Source organism: Polyergus mexicanus, unplaced genomic scaffold (genome assembly GCF_030449975.1).
Source record: "Polyergus mexicanus isolate NDT 795.1 unplaced genomic scaffold, iyPolMexi1.0 SCAF_20, whole genome shotgun sequence".
Classification (NCBI taxonomy): domain Eukaryota; kingdom Metazoa; phylum Arthropoda; class Insecta; order Hymenoptera; family Formicidae; genus Polyergus; species Polyergus mexicanus.
This window is the reverse complement of record NW_027223340.1, coordinates 509,562-530,408: the sequence shown is the minus strand read 5'-3', so window position 1 is coordinate 530,408 and position 20,847 is coordinate 509,562. Positions and strand designations below refer to the sequence as shown.

The following is a 20,847-nucleotide window of genomic DNA, read 5'->3' as shown; positions in this document are numbered from 1 at the left end:
GAAAAAAATTCTATCTTTTGAAGAAGAAGAAACATTGATTGAAATAAAATGCGCAAGCAAATTCACGTGAGACGCTATCGATATTATAGCATCCGATCGAAAATAATCGTTTCCTAATTCGGTTACTTGGAAATTCGATAGTTTACACCGTTTCTGATTCGCGTAAGGGAATTTAGGCGTCACGGATGGCTATATAGTACGCGTTCGAAAGCGTCGGCAACTAAGGATCGTGAAATTAATACGCAAACACCTGTAACTGTGTAGACCTCGGTCACCGATATACATGTACCATATACTGAATATTCCCCGCTTTGTAGAGCCTAAGCATAATTACACGTACCAGCGTAAGTTACGCTTAAGTGCGTAATTATAATCCTCCGGCATTAACAGTACAATATTATTACGCGTGTTAAATTTGATGGCCTGTTATAAGTTTCATGTAGCTTGAGCGTCCCTCTGTCTCTCTGTACCTCTCTATTTCTCTCACTCTCTCTCTTTCTCTTAGCAATGCGAAATATACAGTAACTCGATGTTGCACAAATTGCACACTGAACAAATTCGCCATCGATATCCAACAAAGCTTTTTACACATATAACCGAGTATCCACTTATCACATAATATTTGTTTGCAATTTTTGCAGTTGCATCATTAAATATTCTAAAAATAAGCTCACAATATCTCGTACAATAATCATAGAATTATACGTTGAGAATCAGTTTACAATGAGCTCTCGATGGAATATAGAGATGCTGCGCTTGTGAGTAATAAATAAATATATCGATCGCGCGTACGTCCCTTCGTCGGGAAAGGTTAATATCCGCCATTAACCCCGTTGGCTGATCGCGTCCTAAAGTATCACATGATTGATCATGCAATGTACTGTATAGTAATTTAATTAGGCAATAAGAATTGAATTTATATAATATCATGAAGGACAATGAGCTAAAGCACTATGTATATGTCTCTCGCGCGCATACGCGTAATATATAGAAAATTTATATAAAATTTACTATTTAATATAATTATTAAAAATTTTTAAATTTCGAACAAAATTTTTGCGATTATTACTTTTATTTTAAAAAATTATTATAATGTTAACATATATAGCTCTCCAAATATTTCTTTGATAAACAGTCGCGCACAATTTTTAATTAATATAAACATCTAATTTTAATATTCATAATTTTAAAAAAATACAGAAAAAAATATAGTATATATCGTCAGAAAATAAAAACGACAATAATGCTGCTAATTTAGTCTCTTACATGAAAGCACGAAAACAATATATTGTATTTATCTATAATCGTGCAATCGTCCGAAAGTTAAATCAATTTTACTCATATCAATAAAACACGTACATCATCGCCAGATAATGTATTAAACAATAGAAAGAAATGTTGTGGAAATATTCAGAGCGTGTCCTAAACTGTGCCGTGTAAAAAATGCTATAGTATGTCTTCTTTCTTTCATATCGTATGAAAAAGTTCGAAAATCGATGGGCCACGAATCACCGGAAGTGGCCGTGTAGAAATTACCGGTGAACGCCAGTCGATTGGCTTGCCGGCCAAAGTCGACAGCCGAAAAGCGGAAATTGGAGCAGAAAGTCGGTGTAACCGTTTCTCGCGGCCTGCGTTTTCGTACGAAAAAAAACAAAAATCAAACAAAATTCCCGTACTAGTAGCGACGGCAGCAGAATACGCGAGGGTGGACTCTCCGTGATTTATGTCCGCGGGGGTGCTGATACAATGGGAGAATAATGAAGTTGGGGGCTACTACCAGGGGCCGCCGCCGCTCTGTCCGACTGGTCCCGACGGCTTAGGTTGGCAAATTAGACAGAGAACGTGGGGCGAGAGATTGTTCAACTGCCTGCGAGAGAGAGAGAGAGAGAGAGAGAGGTGGTTGGGAAGGGTAGGGGGATCGGAGCGGGTTTGTCGGAGGGTCGGGAACGTTCACTGAAGGCACAGAAACAAGGGGCTTCCGCGTCGCGATTACACCAAAGGGATCCATATTGTGAATGTCCGAGTGACTGACTGGATTGCCCACCCTCTCGTGCCCTTCCCTGCAACGTTGCTTTTCTCACCCTGTTTTCTCTCGAACGGAAAGACCCCCGTGCGCCTCTCTCCCCCGCTCGTCCAATGGCGCGTCGACTGATATTCCTCGCCTGTGAAATCCGTGGAAGCCCCGTTCACGAATGCAAGCGTGTTAAAACGAAACGGATAATGGCGACGGTCGAGAAATCTGAGCACGTGTTGAATGTGGAGCATGAATGCTAAAGTTTATTCGACGTATGGAATCCACGTATCTCCGATTAATACACTTTTTTAAAACAATTTCGTACAAAAACACAAAATCAAAATATTATAATCAGTTGAAAATTAAATCAACAAATTCATACACGTGCGAATTATTGCAAATTAGTACAAGTGCAATCGTTAAAAGATTTAAAATGATATTAACAAAATTCAAAAAGTTTTATCTAATATATCACAAATTAATAAGCCATATAAATATATTGTGAAATTTAATTTTGTCAGAGTTTCACTGAACTTGCAAAGAAACATAATTCTGTAACATTATATCCGTGATACTAGATCTTCGATAAATAAATTTGATCTAATTTAAATTTAAAAAGTTACGTTCCAAACAAAATACAATGGCTAAAACATATAAAGATTTTATAAATAATTTTTGTAAATAAAAAAGCTTTAATGAAAATGTTTATTTATAATTAAATACGTATCGTACACATAACGGAAAATAAAAATCAGCTATAAATACGTTACGAGAATATCACAGTCTTCGGAAAGAAAGAAACAAATCAATTCAGATACACTCGCGTTTACGCCAATGCATTCTCACCATCAGTCCCCCTAGAGTGTTCGATTTTTCGCTCTTACTACCGGTCGGGATTGACTCCTGCCACTTCCTTTCTTTATGCTCCGCTAACAATGACGCACCTGTCAAACGCAGCCGAGGCGCACCTGCCAGAACGGCGCCGAACCCTCCCGAGAGCGCGTGCCCGTCGCCGTTTCATTCGGAGAAGGGATGCCATGCGTTTTTTTTTTTTTTTTTTTATCAGTGATGCGACGCGATTTACAAAGACGGCCTCGCGTTAATCGCGCCGTTTAACATCGAATAGCGATTAAACTTGGCGCGTCGTCGACGATCTGATACGCGCGTTTATTATGCCCTTCGCGGTAATCAAAACATGTGCATAACGAAAGTTATTATCGCCGCCAATGCGAGCGTAAACACTTATGACATAACGATGAGATAATTGCAAATATAGACGCGCATCCCTCTCCGCACAGCAAACGTCAAAGTTTTACGTTTATTATCCGAGTATTTTTTTATCCCCCCCCCCCCCCGTATAAGTATTTATAATCCGTATATAATCCGAGAAAAAGAAAACACGCGCTCGCAGCGAGTTTGTCACATAAATTCACATTTTATAATAAATTTTTTCTCTTTGAGATTTACAAGATTTACAAAGATCTAATAGACAGGTGGATAACGTTGTCAAAAGAAGAGGAGAAGAGCGCAACATCAAGAGAGAAAACTTTTGATAGGTAAACGCGACAAAAAACGTGAGCTGCAGAGAAAGAGCGAGATCCTCGTCAGTAAGAAGAAAAAAAAAAAAAACCTTAACGAACGCAGTGAAAATACCCGGCGTCGTTGTTATATCGCGGCATGTTTGACATTGTTTATCGAGGAACTCCCACATTCGCTTTTATTTCGTCGAGAGAGTGAGTTTTCTCGGAAAATCGTTCCATTATCGAAATCGGCTATCGACTGTTGAATCGAAAGCTTATTCGTCTAGCTCTTGACAAGATTCGCGACGAATGCGATGAAAATTTGACGAACGTTACTTGACATCGATCCATGCATTCATCGTATGTTTAACAGTAAATGGATCGCTTAAAACAAAGACCGATACTCATATAGAGTATTTCGAGTTTTCCACTCTTTTCTTCATTTATGGATTTGATCATTTTATAGACAATGAATTTTGTTTAAATTAAAAGCCATTTTAATATCAAAACAAATCATATCAATAATAACGCTGAACATAAGTAAAATTAATAATTTAGATATAATAATATAATATATTATTAAAAATATAATATTTTGTAAGATGCATAAATGATATTCAATCTGAATATTTCCTGAATAATATAATACATAATTATTAATGCACCGATTTGTTATGTAATCTTTGTATTCGATTGCATAGAATATGATGTGGAGAGAGACGAGAATAAAATTAAATTTCTTCATCTAGTATATCACCTCGTGAAGTTTACATTGGCAAAGTGTACTTTTTAAGTGAGATTTTCGTATGTAAGAATTTTTAATATACGCGTACTAGTGGGTCATTCCTCTTTCCTTCCTCCTTTCCCAAACTCCATAGATAGAAAAATGAAAAGGAGAGCCGTCGTACGCTGTTGGAAGCAACACGCTATACATAATCCAGCGCAGAACTTCGACTCGGAAAGGTGGTGCATCGATCATCCCGCGCGATTGAAATAGAAAACTTTCCCCTCCGGTCGCGATTCCGCGAAGCGTGTATAACCTCATCAAGTATACATTTGGAAGCCTCCCTCTGTCGCCGCGAGTGGCGCGCCGCGCGGCCTTCCGCACTCTCATTTTTATCTCCCTCAGATTACGCCAACAACAAAGAAGAAGCGTGTACGCGCTTTGCGAGAATTACAATTTTACGAGCGATTCCATTTCTCGTTTCTCCATCCTCTCTCTCTCTCTCTCGGAATTTAAACATTCATCCGATTAAGAGACTTTACCATCCCACAATATCTCTCGGTAAGAGAAAACTAATTCAAATTCTGGCAGAAGAGTCTCTTCTCACGTCTAGTGGTTCACCTAAAAATCCTACGTACGTTTAGACAGAATAGAGTTAGCATAGAGATAGAGAGATAAAACGTTCGTGACCTTGAAACTATCGTAGAATGAATACTCGGGGAAACTGACGCGCGATACAAGAGTATATCGATCCTTTCTCTCCGAGCGACGAAAGATTCGCTTTATTCCGTTCGTGCTCCGTTCGATTACACATCTTTACACGGATCTGAGGTAATGGTATCATGGCAGCGATCGCCCGCCATCGAGCGATGCTCCAATGCCGATCATCCATCCGGTGAGTGTGTGTGTGTGTGTGTGTTTTTTTTTCTCGAATAAAACGGAAAATGTTTTTCCGCGCGCGGCGCACGGATGAGCGTATTAAAGATAAATATTCTTGGCTGCCGGCAGTACCAGGCGTGGCTTTCGTTCGCTCAGTGGGAAGCAATTTAATGGAATACACGATCGAGGAAGTTCGACACGGAACGCGCGTAGCGAGCCGCTTTCGATAAGCCGGTTAGAAATGCGAAGAATCTGTCGGTATGATTAGCATAGTTTAGCGAACTTGGAATTACCGTAAAGACGCAGCGCGTCGTCAATGAAGCGCTTAAATACAGCTGGAAAACTTTCTCGGCTTTAGGCGTATCTCCTATATGAGCGATTAATTATTCTTACGAGATTCTGAAAAATCTACTTTTGCTTATTTATATAATAATAATTTTACATAATATATAAATAGAAGATAGAAGCAGAAAGAAAAAAATGTTATCATGTTTTTTTCGTAATTATACCATAAGCTCTAAAGTAATAAATAATATAAGATACTTTACACAAAATTAGTTATTTCACAACCTATCGAATGAACTAAATTAAATAATAGCGGATTAAATGCAATCTGAACGCGCCAAGGGAGAATTATTTCCTTAAGAACAGTGCGATCGCCTGGATCTCGCGTACAACCGTTCAAGTGTTAATCCATGTGCACAGAAAAATCGTTTCGGCCGCGATAATACCGCCAACGATCGTGTATCCCCTAACTAAACGCTGCGAACCCATTACGGGATCCATTAGAGATCTCCGAAGCTCTCTCTACCGTCGAATCTACAGTAGAAAAGTTTCGCGGTAATTCAGGTAATTAACGAGATCGTAGAACTCGTTCATCCCCCACGGCCACCAGGCTGCGCAGATCCGCATCTAAATCGATTTCGCCTGTAATAGGGTCCGATGATCCCATCGAGTTAATTAGCTCGAATTGTCGCCGTGCCACGAGTAAGACGTAAGACGATTAAGCGTGCCAGGGTGGTGACAGGTGACGATGACGATTGCGGTTTCTGCGAAAGCAACAATACTTTCGATATTTATTTATTTTCATTAGTAAGCGCGTAAGTTAGACTCGTACTACTTCCGCCGAATGACTATCAAAATTTTCCATCTGCCGCTATCTCGCCGCTATTCTAATCGCACACATTTTAAAGACTTTTCTTAATTATTCAAAAACTTTTGCTTTTTGTTTCCAATCGATGTAACTAAATGTAAAACATGACAAGCATCTAACTAAATTTATTCAAGCAAACTCTATTAAAAGAGTAAAAGAAAGGATAAGTTTTCAACAATCTCCTTGCATCTTTCACAATTCGTGAAAAATGTTGGACTTTAAATTATCCATGATCGATTAGCTATTAGTAGCGCTTTGATGTTTTTGTTCGGGAAAGATCAATTCCAAGTTGATCGAAAAACTCGAGTTGAAAGAAAGTGCAGAAAACACGAAACACCCTGTGTGTTGATATAGTTTGAAAGTAATGATAGATCGAAGGCATGTGAATATTGTATAATATAAAGGAGAATAAAGAAAAGCGCTCCGGTGTAAAACAGGTTCGATTAGCTAGTAAATATTCGCCTAACAAGTACGAACTTTATTACCTTATTAATATTACATGAAACCATCATACCCTCGGAGCACGCGGTCGAACGCTGCCGATTTATTGCGATTGCAATATATACGACCGTATAATCAATAATTCAGTTCTCAAATAAACGTCTAGATGAATTAGTTGCTATCGTTCGTCTTTCTAGTACCGCGAGAAAATCGCTAAATCATGGCGGATTAAAAGGAGGTAAAAAAATCTCTGACGTGTATCCATTTAATTTGGTCTATCTTACTCATCGCGCATTCGCAAGCTCTTCTCGATAAACGAATTCGATTAATTTGTTGTTTCGCGAATAAGAACTTAACTCGCTTTAAATCGGGTGCTGTTCGTCAGGATTAGGTTCATGGATTCTTTAGATTTAGATCGATTGCGCACATTTCATTATTTACGAAAATATTCAAGACGCGTATATTTTACGCGATAATATCTCGTCGTTAAAACGATAAGGTTTTCGCTGTCGTCGTTATATCTGACGAGATAAAGTCTTATCAAGCAGCGATTTTTCACGCGGTCCTTGGCACTTTCTCGAAAGCTCGTTTCTCTTCGGTGATTTATCGATATTGTTAGACCGATGAGCCTCTTCACCTTCGTCTGACCGACGACGAACCTGTGATAGCCGACTCCATCATACGTGACGATTAGTTTATAATTTGCCGATAAATCGTCCCGAGGTGAATCGCGAAATACTGTCTAATATCCGCACACATGCGCAAAGAGATAGATATTGTGCGCATGTATACACTATTATGTATACACTATATTTATTCTCCTTTGTCGTGTGACTTTTTTCAATAACATAATGATAAAAAGTCGATTACTCGTATATACAATATTTATAGCGTATCGATTTAAAAACGGCCGTCTCTCATCGTCAACACATAATATTGTTACTTTTGGAACACGTTGTATATGATAGCCATGAGAAGCGTTCGCAAGCAGAACCATCGAACGACTACGCGTACGATCGCCGGATATATTTGATCCTCCGTCACAGAGGACAGAGCCTTTCGTCGCGGGTTTGCCAGGCCACTTAAGTTTCCGCCAGACAGCGTTTACCGAGTTTTACTGCCGTACGAGTGGCAGAGAAAGCCAACTAAAAGTTCCGAGAGAGCCGTGGAATCGCGACACGGTAATCCTGTGGATAATGCGCGATAAGTCGCCACTGAGGAGATTGCGCGGAGCGCAGTCATGTTCTATATAAAAATAATAAAAACATTTAATACTATTAGGATAATCGCGTTATTATAATGTTACTTTAATTTTACGTTATATAAAAGTTTAATTTATCGTACTTTTTATAAGTAAAGTATAAGGAATCACTCCTCTTATATGACAATATTCTGAGATATAATATCACCGTTCACAGCGTTATGTAAACTTTAGCGTTTACCGTATACAAAACGTTACCGCAATGAAACGTTATCTAAGCGGATTAAAGTAAATGTAAAATAAAGAATTATTCGCATAAAATATTATTCGCGGAGAGATAAAAAATTATTGACCATTCGATAAAAAACATATCAACCAACAACTTTGCAAATTCGGTAAACCGATGGAAATTACAAGCACGCTTGTATTTATCAGTAATTAATATTATATTATCCATGATTTACGTAGAAATCGCGTAGAGTCGGTGAAATAATGTGCTGTCGATTGGCGATTTTCGTCAGACGAGATCTATATATATACAATATTAAATGATTCGCATTTAAGAATGTGATATTCAATACCGAACGATAAACTATCGAACTTATTAAATCGAAAATAAAAAAGATTCTTTCTTTCTCTCTCTCTTTCTATTATAAATAGATATAAATTTTAATGTAAAAAATTTTATTGTAAAAAAGAATTTATATAAAAGATTAGTGATTATAAAAAGATATTAATGATGCTTATATATGCGATTGAACTTTATGGTATCAATACATTAATAGTATAAGCTTTTGCTCATTTGTTCGTGTTGAAATTATTAAGTTGTTTTTATTGCTCTTTATGTTTCACAGAAACTAAATTTAAATTTTTATTAGCCATTTATAAATAAGTTTGACAGAGTTATTATATACATACGCGCGGGAGCGCATATATATAAAATTTATATCTCGTTTTTACATAAAATTTTATATATTATTTTTACATCTACACTTACATCTAATTTACTATTTATTTTTCTTTTCCTTATATTTATTATGTATTAATAAATACGGTTTCTCTCCGCAACTACGATCATTTGGAGAAACGGCAAGGCAAGCCAATTTTTTAAATAAAACAATTTATAATAATAATAATTTTACGAAAATGAGCTAGATTAAATCATAATTTTAATTTATAAAAAAAAATAATACAATTATATTACTTTAAATATATAAAAAGAAGAGTTTAATAGTTGATCGTTGAATATATTGAATATATAGACTAGCGTACATCGTACCAAGGCCCGATTAAGAAGAAGAAGTTAACGGTTCCGAGCCTTTATGAGATTTTCTCCGACGCTTCAAAAATTCTCGAAACGACTCTCGACACATTTCCTGGCGCGAGCGGACGCTGGGCGTCGGCGTCGGGTCGACTATTAACGTCAAGTCCGGATCCCTTTCCCTCTAGGGCTCGCGTCAGCGGCGAAACCCGAAAGGAAAACCTGCTTACGCTCAATAATAAATCAGGGAGCTTTGTTCCGCCTAGCGCACTTTCGGAATATCCGACAGCACGATACAAGCCCGATGCGAAGGCACGGGCGATGCATCGAACGAGAGGATACTTGATCAATAATAAATGAGTAAGGTCCGCGAAACTGCCTTACAGTCGTCCGGTTTTTCGACGAATAAACTGCTATTCTTTCTACACTCGACAAACTATGACGAATTTTAGATCACCTCGTACCGAAACACAGCGTAGTGTGTGTGTGTGTGTGTGTGTGTGTCTCGGTAGTCGGCGAAATAAAATTATTAAAAATGGATAAGAAAGTGTAGCGTGCAGAAAAGCCCGACAAAAATTATTTTAAAAATCGAGTCGATATTCACGCAACTAGAGAGAGAGAGCTTTGTTATCTGTTCAGGCATGAATGGACACCGTTGCACAAGAGCTGATGGAAGAAAATAATTATTTCCCTATTTAAATGCAAACTTGTGAATTCATTAAATGTATTGTATATACATAATAGAAATTTCACTAATAAATCTTTTCAAATAATATCACGATCTTTAAATTGTATGAAATATCGATACGAAATCGATCAGCTTAAACGATTCATCGTTTAATTGGCTTCTGAATTCTTTCATTCTAGGCCGCTCTATATATCGATATAACGCGAGTTTAACGGATATTTAATGTCCGAGAAAATAAACTCGTTGACTAGTTTTATTTTTCTCCGTAGCACTTACGCGCTGAATTCGATCAATTCGATAATAATCGAATAATCGATGCATCGATCATCCGCCTTTTTCGCTAATCTCACCTTTTCTTCTCATCAAAGCCTAATTTTATTTTACAAGATTTCCATTACATACGACTGTCTATTTTCTGTTTACAATTATGATTAAGCATGTTCGGTTTCCATGAACGATTCAAACATTTACGTTCCGGCTTTGCGATTTTTATCATTATTATTGAAATAATGCTATCGCGCACGTGTAATCGCCCATATTGCTGCTCTTAATCGATAATGGCTCGAGAATTTCTATCCTCGTCGATTTTGTATATTTCACGTATAATGCCTCTCGCAACGAGAGCGATGGTAATAAGCGGTTGAGAGCTAAACGCGTTTCCCGGAAGAAATCGGATTAGCGGATGCACGAAGCTGCGTACAGTTAATAATGCTCAATTGTTTGCGGTACTTAATAGCATATTTGTGCTTTATTTATTTATCGAGATCTTTTCGTAATTTCGGCAATAATATTGAAATATTCATATCATTGCTGGCGAGATCATAAAATAGTCCCTCGATTTGTCTTTTGATCAACATAATACCAATTCCAATACCTAGCGCGAATTAACCAATCATATCTTCATTAAGGCCAGCAACATCAATATTTATTGTCAATATCCTTATATTATTAGTAATATTGCAAAAATAAAATGGCGAGAATGATTTCATTGAAATATTAATATCAATAAAATATATCGACGATTGTAAATCTCATGTTGAGCATAATCGTGAGATATATTTAATTATTACAAGTATAATATTCAAACTTTTCACTACGAGTCCCTGTAAATTTATTATTCGACACTTAATTAGCGTGTCGATTCTACTTGAGAAATGCCGCTCGCGTTTTCGCTACAGATCTAAGAGAAGGTAGTAACGTCGCACGAAGATCGCGGAATAATATTCGCCATTTTCGCGTTTTTTCTTTACCCGTTACCATAACGTTACGCACACATTCATTCGAGGTTGCCAAGTTCTTCTTCCTTCCTTCTCCGGCGAACAAGACCAGACGCTTCGATCGATCAACCCCCGTCGAGAGCACGCTGTCAATTACTCGGGCTTACCTGCGATCCAAAAAAAGACGAAGGAAATTAGATGTAATTACTGGTGTCGAGAATTGCGCGTTTAATAGCGAAAATAACATCGCCGAGCAGCGATGCTCTAACCGCTATCGCTCTCGGCATCGTTCCGGTTTACCGTTTCGACGCTATTCAACGCGAGGGGACGGGGCTGGTGTATCGTGCACTGAAAGCGAATAACTCGCGATTAAATGGCCAACTGAAAAATGCCGCTTTGTCGCAATTAATACTATTAATTAAAATCGCCGCGCGATCATCGCGAGGAGAGCGGGGGACGCTCGCAGAGGCAGAGAGAGAGAGAGAGAGCGTCTTGCCTCTGAATATAAAATAATTCCCATTAACGAGCTCTCTTACAACAAGCGAGCAACGCGCGCTCACAGGCACGCGAGTGACGACTATTAAGCCATGCTTTTTTAATGAGTACACCTTCCACGAGGGTTTTCCTTGCCGTACCGGATTAATAGCCGTCGGCCACTTTACGGTCGTCGAGTGCAATTCGCTTTGCCGTGGCGCGAAGCGTGACCGACCGCCCGTTGCTCTTCTCTCTCTCTCTCTCCTACTACGGAACAACTTACTTTGAATTTGTCGGAGGTCGCCGTTATATTAGATTCGCGATGCGGAAACAACACGCGTGTAAAGGAGAGCAGCGCCGAAAAATAGAGCGTCGTGTATCGCATACTCGAATGACGATCGCTCTAGCGCAAAATGCACAGTGTTTTAACGAATGTCAAAACTGTAAAAATACATGAAATATTTTGTCATTTCAAACGTGTCTCTTCTTTTCTCGCTGTAACGTATGTATGTTACGATTCGCTCGACAAGACGATCTTTGCTGATAATATACCTATATCGGCGTACTTGTTACTTGATTGCAGCGTGTGAGATGTTTGCGGATAAACGAGGTCGATAAGATCGCTAGCGAATTACGTCGCGAAGAAGCTCGTAGCTCGATAAATATGCCAAGAAATATATAGCACGCTGCAATATTTTGTCGAGTTTATGAGATTTCCGAGAATAATAAAAAGAATATCGTTTAAAACAAATATCGATTTATTATCGATCCGCGTTCGCATTTAATACATTATTAAGAGTAGAATAATTTTTTGTTTAATAAAATAATAATAATAATAATATTTAAATAATATCTGTATTTTAAGAAATTCATAAATTAAATAAATATTAAATTATTCGAATAATCATAGCTGTATACGTTGTATAAAGAAATATGGAAATGTATGCCAAAGAGCATATAACGGGTTTGTGCCTAAAGTTCTGCCACACCAGATACAATCGCGTACGTCGTACGTAGACTCGCTTATCTACCGTCGCGCCTCAATTCGAGATACAAGAGGGTAAAGTTTGTTCGCCGTATACACACGGTTATCTCTCTCCCTCCCGACCGTGTGTCGGTCGATTTCGTAATCGACATAACGATTCTCCGTGGAAAGAGACAAGCGTACGGGTATCGGGTCGAGCGGAAGAACCGCGCGATCCTGCTCGCTTTTCATCGTCTCTCTTATCTTGCGAAACTTTGGCGATGAGGCGCCGATTGCGCGAGATTTATTTACGTCCGCGTCACGTCGCGCGCCCTCGCCCGGCCCGGCGCCGAAGCTCCGGCTTATCGGAGATGAAGCGCGCGCGCGTCCAAATTGCGATTAAAACTTTCCGTTTCTATTGGCGCACACGAAAAGGTGCGAGATATACAGGTTTGTAGGAATTTTTTGGGGAGTAAAAATGGATGACGAGGGGATACGCAAGAACGAAGAAGAATCTCTCCGATTCTTTATTCTCTTAATCAATTTCTTGCTATTCAACCTGCGAACTTCGCGAAATATATGGCCTTAACCTGGAACAACAATTGTAAGATGCAAACCTAATATAGATGAAAAAAGTTAATTGTAGAAGAATATATTAAGAATTAATATATTAAGATATTTCGGAATTTTAAAATGTGCGTGCCGCTGTTTGGGGTACTTGCATATATTTTCAGATAAACATGCTTGTTCATTTAATTTAAAAATCACACTGCTAATTTAATAGAAATTTAAATCTGAATCCAATTATTAAAATATCGAATAAAAATATTTAATTTATTTTATCTTGTAATAAATAATATTTTTATATTGAAAAAAGTTAAGTACGAATGTAATAAAGTTATTTATACGTATATCACAATATTTTCTACAATTATAAAAAGAATTACAAGAAAATCCATCTATGATAATCGACAAACATTTAATGAAAAACAATTAAAAAAAAAAAAAAAAAAACTCGATTTTTCCTCGAAAAGCTACGTTACTGGAACGCGATAGCATGTTAACCATCTTTACGTCAAAAGTGATCCATGTAACGTTTCGCAATGAAGATAATAAATACGTACCACGTGCGCCAATCGATCTTGGCAGTCGATATGTACCGGGACACACTCGCGTCTTTCGAGACATGGATGGAAAGAGAGAACGTACGAGTGATTCGCGTACCGATATATCGTTAAAGATAATCGAAAACGAGCGTCTAGAAGCTTCTAATATCGAGGTCCTCGTTTATCGTCTTCCGATAATGTGTTGCTAAATGACGCGTCGTATATAAATAGACATTCTCCTTCCACGCATTTGCCATGAAATCGACAAACATATATTCGAGTATTATTTGCGCAATAAAATCGAGACCGAAGACTAAACTAAAGAATTGCGAGGCAACATGAAAATGGACGTTAAGGTGATCTTAGCTTTTCATTTTCCCCCGTTAGAAAACCCGTTTCCAATTTTAACTGCGTCCAAGAGTCCTTTCGAATTCTGTTCTTTTCCAACCTCGCGTAAATCCCCCTTCTCCCCCTTCGACGGTATAACCGTCCTATTTCACGATCGCAAGAGGACATTCGGTACTCCGTAACCGACAGATACGACGACGTATACGTCCAATTCCCCGCCATTTTTCGCACATTGGGCAAGTTCCCTTCCTGGAGGCGGCCAAGAACGAAGCTTCCGAGAGACCCTACATCGTTCGCCGATTTCGCGCAAGGTTTAAACTCTAGGGATTAACCGAGAGGTTAAACGGCAAGGGTGAGAGAGGACGAAAACGGAGAGGGAGAAAGATCGAGGTATGACGAGCCACACCGCAGGAGAAAAGGAGAAACGACAGCGAACGAAGAGGTATGGCGGAATAAAAGTCTATTCGCCTCCTCATACAGGGCGAAGAATTTATCGCTGATACGGCAGTGCCTCCGAAGCAACCTTTATTAGAATGTTCCCTTAGATAGCGATTATTCTTCGATTTTTGCGAACGGTAGATTTTTTTCGTAACTGAAATTCTATAGCGTGTTGTTGGTAAAAAATTCTCCTCACCTCCGCCGAAATACGAGTAAACGATGAGAAAATGAATTGATATAAAAAATTAATACAAAACCTATTATATTAAATAAAAAGAATTTAATAAATTTATATATATATATAAAACATTAGTACATAGATATTTAAATACCCTTTACAAAGTATACGAAACGGCGATACTTTTTGAAACGCTCGCCATTTTCGCAAATTGTCGAACGTTTATCGCATTAATAGCACTTTAACCGTCCGGCGAATCGTCAAAGTTCGCGAGCGTTGAAAATTCCGCACCGTTATTTCGCGAGCATAACTACAGGGCGGAGAAAGAGCGTTGTAAATGTTTTGAATTACCCCTAAAATAGCAAAAGCAGAATGCTAAGAAAAACGGAAAGAGCGTAAGGAAGCAGTCGAAAAGCTTCCTCTCGCGTCTCCCAATTCGTCGTGGACGATGCGCGTGGAGGAGCAGAAACGAACAACAACAACAACAACAACAAACGGAGCGATATATAGACGGCTGAGAGAGACCAGTGAAATGAGAGACGGTAAAATAAAAACCGGTTCCCCTCTGTAAGTGGAACGTGGGGTACGGTCGATATAAAAGCGAACGAGGAATATCTCGGAGCCACAGGATTAACGAGGCGCGCGCGCGCGCGACAACAAGAGACGCAAATAATTATTATTTATTCGCCTCTCGGAAAACGATTATACCATCCTTTCTTCCTTTTAACGTCGTGCAAAAAGAGCCTGAGAGACGATACGAAAATTAAATAGAGAAGCGGACAAGCGAAAAGGCACGAGTCGGGATACATCCGTGACGTACAAGTCGACTAGGCTCCGTATTAAACGTCGCGTTTAACGCAGCCGACCAGCGCGTTCTATCGAGCTGTAAAACGGTGCAAGCGCGAGGAGACAATAAAGGAGACGAACTCGATATCTTACCTACGGTAACGAGAGAGCGAACGATGCGTCATTACGTGACTCGGAGATAAAAGAACGCGAGCGTTGTCCTATCCGTTCGTGCGTAACACGTTGTTCGTCCTTTCAATTTTCAAGAATATGATATTGGCTGTTTCTACGCTAACAGATATCGAACTTATTACCGCACCGAGTTGCGCGAATGTCACGCGATACGGTCAAAGTGATTTTTCGGAACGAGCTGCGAAGGGGAATGGGATGCGACAGCCGGGGGCCCGTTCTCATATAATGCTGTTAATGGTATTGCAGACGCGACATCAAAAGGACCACCTCTTTCCGTCGTCGACATGCGTACAGCGGTGCGATGACGGCGATGCAACCGCATAGCTCTTTCGCGATATTACGACACGGCCACGGTGCGATTAATTATAGGGTCGACCCTTGCAAGCGATGTAGTTTCTAACCAAATGTATCGCAATCTTGCATAATGCACAGTTCCGTGAATAAAATAATCGAGTAGTGTAAAATTAAAGACAAGAATAGAGATTGATATATTGCGTAAGAAATTCTTGTTTCAAAATGCCGATATAATTTAAGTTTTTATCGTCTGAGAGAAAAATCTATCTGTCAAAAAATATTACAACATTATATCGAGAAAGAAAATAATTTTACCTATTTTTAATATTTTAATTCGGATTTTAAATATCAAGATATGTGACGATGATGATGTTTCGTAAAATTTTCTCTAAATATAAAAAAAAAAAAAAAAATCGACAGATCATAGCTATTAATATGTCACTAGCGTAAACTCGTTACACACATTCCGCATTCTTACGAAGCTCATCAGCAATCGATGATGAGATCAATTCGTTTTAACAAACGGGAAAAATCATTATAAAGGTAGCATATGGGTCCGGAAAAAACGATATGCGTATGTGAATTTGCAACAAGGGCGAAAAGATCCCTTCGCCAAGTTTCACTGGAGCGACGACTCGCGATCAGATAGTCGATATCAAAGGGTCGGTCTCCTGCCTTTCCCGCATTATTGCACAAAGTGCGAGCGTGCAACGGGGACGGTGAAGTAGCGTATAGTTGGAGACGCGACATCGAGCGTACTAGCAACCGGTGTGTCCTTATTTCCGAGACTCTCGCGTAGCGTTGCTGTATACTCTATTGGCTCTGTGCCTTCCGCGTGACGAGGGTCGTCGACACATGGAAGCTACTACGAAACGAATGTCGGTCATACGCTCGCGCTCCAACGTACTCGAAGATCGAGCCCGACGCTTGTACCGATAAAAAAAAAAATAATAATAATTGATGTAAGTGAAATGGGACGCTTGGCATCACACAATAAAGTACTAGAAGTACGATCGATGATAAGCGAGTTGGTGCCGCGTTTTCAACGTAACGTCGCAAACATCGATCGCGTATTCGCACGGATAAAAAGCTTTCGTTGTGAAATGCCTACTGCGTTTACGGTATACGTTCCGAGTCCTTCGAATAACAATCGTAACCTACCAACCTATTTCTAGCGATTTCTCACGCATCCTTCGCATACGCAATTACTCGATTATGCAAATTACTTTAGCGATTTTGCCGACGACAACACAATGCAACAGTAGGAGTTTCGATCACGGAAAGTTTTTTTCTAGGACTAATGAAACACACATACACGGAACGGGTGTACAATATAAATAAATGCGATCGCGAGGTAATTGAGCTCACAAAGGCTTTTTCTCTTTGCAAAAGCTCGACAGTTTATTTTTATAATCGCTCCTTCGTCATTGTAGAGAGGATATTGCTATCCTTGATAAATCCAAGCGGTGGCACGTGTAACCTTCTGCTCCATAATTCCGCCAATCGAGATCTCGATAATGAAGAAATTGCGAGTTCCGCGCTCGGAGTCACGTGGCCGGCATGGTCAATGATATCAAAGGCCTTCGACGGTTTTCTTGCATTACTGCGCAAAGTGCAGGCGCTACGGTAGTGCTTTCAGAACGTATTACAACACCATCTTGTTGCGCGATTAATTACGCGCTCGACGGATACAAGTACGGCGTGGAAGCATGGAGGATGAAAAGGGATAGCGAAATGGTAAGGGAGCAAAAGGGTTTGAAAGTGGGTGAGCGAGAACCTCTGTCCCCCCCCGACATCATGAGAATATATACGGGCATGTGAATATGTAGGTAGAGGTATCTACTTTCGCCGTATATATAGGAAGAGACTGGGAAAACGAGTATGATACTTGCGTTACGATCTGCTCGTTTCGCCATCGCTCTTGATGCTGCTTGATTTTGTTTGATGTTCAACGACGTTTTGAAACAGGTGCCACGATCCTTCAACTTTGTGATAATCGACACGCGGAAGAAAATTATTTTAGCTTGAGATGTTGACTATACAAACTATGTAATTGTATATCGATCTTATTATATTATTTAGAATTAAAAAAAAAAAAAAAAAAATTTCCATTACGTTGAACTTTTATACTGCGGATGCGCAAAAATGATTTTTCTATACTTATCTATACTAATAAAAATGTAACGAATAACGTAGCATATAATATACATATTATATTGCGCATTATATTTATAAAATAAACAAAATTATTATATAAGAATGATAATATATGTATGATATCGCAATGCGGGTGCATGTATGATTTTTCTATGCACATCTTAGAATCATTATTCTAATTAAAAGGCGCGTGAAAAGCTTATTGCATCGCATTAAATATTTCTTCTATCATCGATTTGATTTCATAAAATATAATTCAATGTTTAGATTTATGTCGAATGAAATTACGTTCAACCGGTGTAATATTTTCAGATAAAGGATAAAAATATAATAGACCGAGAAGTTAGCGAAATAGTCGCAACGTAACGATTAAAAGCGAGAGAAGGTACGCGGATGCGAAACTGAAGTAACAGCAACATTCCAACAATCGCTTATAAACACGCATAACAATGAACTTTATAGTTGTTGTTCGCCAGTAGGTTCCTTCGACTTCGCCCTAGCTTATGTATGCCGTATACCGTGTAAAGATTCTAGAAATTTCATTAATTCCGCAAACTCGCTCGACGTATCATCAAGCTAATCTATTTCACAGAAATAAACACAAGCTTCTCCGATATGGTATACAGCACGCTTAAATGTCAACTCCATTAATTTTTTTTTACGCGGAATTAATAAAATATTATTATCTTTCTCTTTTCAATTTTTTTTTTTTTCCCCCCTGTATTTTTCCAGCACCTCAAATATATTGTGAATCGAAGAGAATAAATTCAAACACGTTTGTCTTTATTGGACAAACAATTTTAATGTTACGCTCCAATATAAAACTTATCATTCGCGCAATTTCACGATAGAAAATTCAAGTGCGCGCGCGGCCGCTATCCCTCTTCATAGATGATACGGAAGTATCTCGAGTGGCGTCGCCCAACCGTGTCTTCGGCACGTGTATGCATAAAAATAAGAGTCGTCTCTAATAAAGCGCCGTACGTGCGAGCCGCGCGACCGGCGATAACACTAATTAAATACGAGTCGCAGTGACACCGGAACGAGCGGGCCCGCCTAACGAGGCCAGTAATTACGAAGCGACGGCTTCATCTCGTCTCGAAGTCTCCGCAAAAACCACACCCGCTCCTCCGCCCATCCTGGCCCATTATTCTCCCAATAACCGCAAAGTCAAAAGATTCGTAGATGAGCGCGTTTCAACTATCGCGATGTCCATATATTGAGCCTGATAAAATAATGATATTCGACATGAATTAAGAAATAAAAATCGCTAATCTGAAATTTGCACATTAATTTTACGATGTATCTAAATATTATTGCACCTATTAATATACGATATATTAAAGTATTAAATTGGAAGAAAAAAAGATAGCAATATTTTAATTTTTATATTATTATAGAATAATATATATATATATATATTTTTTAATACTAATCGTTAATATGAAAAACTATATTAAGATAAAGTATTTAATGAATATTGTCAAAATATTTGATAACTGCAAATTAAATACGTAAAATTGATTAATTAGATGCTGTTATCATAAATGGCTGAGTGTTTACATTATACATTTTATGCACAATGTATATTATTAGCGCATTAATATGTAACGTGATACTAAATAGTACGAGTTAATATATAATGTTTATGTCATCCGCTCTGTCATGTTTTATTACATGTGTATTAATACTGTTAATGCGCGCGAAAGATGTCTCGATGGAACAACGATTATTAAAATTGTATTCATATTTTCAACAAGAAATATAAAAATGTATTAAAAACGCCATGTGTCAATAATGAACAGAAAGAGTTTAGAGATTAAAGATTCTTTTGCCCGGACCTTTCCTTACAATCCTGATAATCCCGCCAACAAGGTTTGCTTCGAATTTCCTCCCTCATCTAATCAACGAAGCCGAAAATTCAACGCACATATGGCGAATTCAGGGAAGCGACTGGCCGAAGCCATTACCAAGCCGTACATTTTCATATGCGGCCAGAATTACGGCTGGGATCAGATGGCGGAAATTCGATCAGCGTTAATCCGAAGTGGCTACTCTCTTCTTCTGCCACGGTCTCTGCGAAGGGAAACGGGCCGAGCGATGTAACGCGATCTCTGGGAAATAACTTTCGCGCGGCAAAGTACAGAGTTCTCCTAGAAAATTATCCGAGATATGATACATACGTGACATGTTTTTATATACTTGACAATTTCGAATATCAAGCGCAATTTAACAGCATCATTTCTGAATCTTTATTTCTTATATTTAGCAATACAATTTCACATGAGAATATTATGATTAATCATCGATTCGATGAACTCTTACGATTCCGACTTTTCCAATCCCAATGTATCGGAAGATGCCTAATATGGTGTACATTAGTTAAAAGCGTAAACACATTCGAGGGTATTAGCGAGATGTCTAGTTTCATTTAAGACAGAAATCTGGGTGGGGGTCAAATGGCGATAATTTGGCCGGCAATAGTCGCGCAGCCCGTACATGCAGTAAGCAATCTATGTTACGTTAACAGATCCGTTGTGGATGAGGGGGCGACCAAGGCGGAAGAAACGGGAGAATAGTTCAGACACCAAAAGGGAGACAGAGAGAGAGAGAGAGAGAGAGAGAGAGAGAGAGAGAGAGAGAAACAGACAGAAAGAGAAAGAGCAGGACCCCGACGCGACGATGTTGGGGGCGATTCACCGCGGGGGAAAATGAAAATAAATGATAGCGCCGCCCGTAATTAATTTAACGCGCGAGAACGGACTGCGAGGTTGCTCAAGCGAGCCGCTTTATACGCTCATATCGAGTATAA

At 38.8% G+C, this 20,847-nt stretch overlaps 1 protein-coding gene across 5 annotated transcripts in view; it reads right to left on the bottom strand.

Annotated features, from left to right (window-relative positions):
• LOC138941845 (Krueppel-like factor 6) overlaps window positions 1-20,847 on the bottom strand; it is a 331,103-nt gene that overhangs the window by 237,088 nt on the left and 73,168 nt on the right. Inside the window, exons 1-2 of one of the 5 annotated variants that reach the window (XM_070311737.1) lie at window positions 13,661-13,799; window positions 11,154-11,265 (exon numbers count right to left, since the gene is read on the bottom strand). The exons of 3 other annotated variants lie outside the window; for them this stretch is intronic. The gene's annotated coding sequence lies outside the window, so the exon portion shown is untranslated. Of the gene's footprint in view, window positions 1-11,153; window positions 11,266-13,660; window positions 13,800-20,847 lie in introns of those variants that run through there. One more of the 5 variants, XM_070311736.1, reaches the window with a different exon arrangement.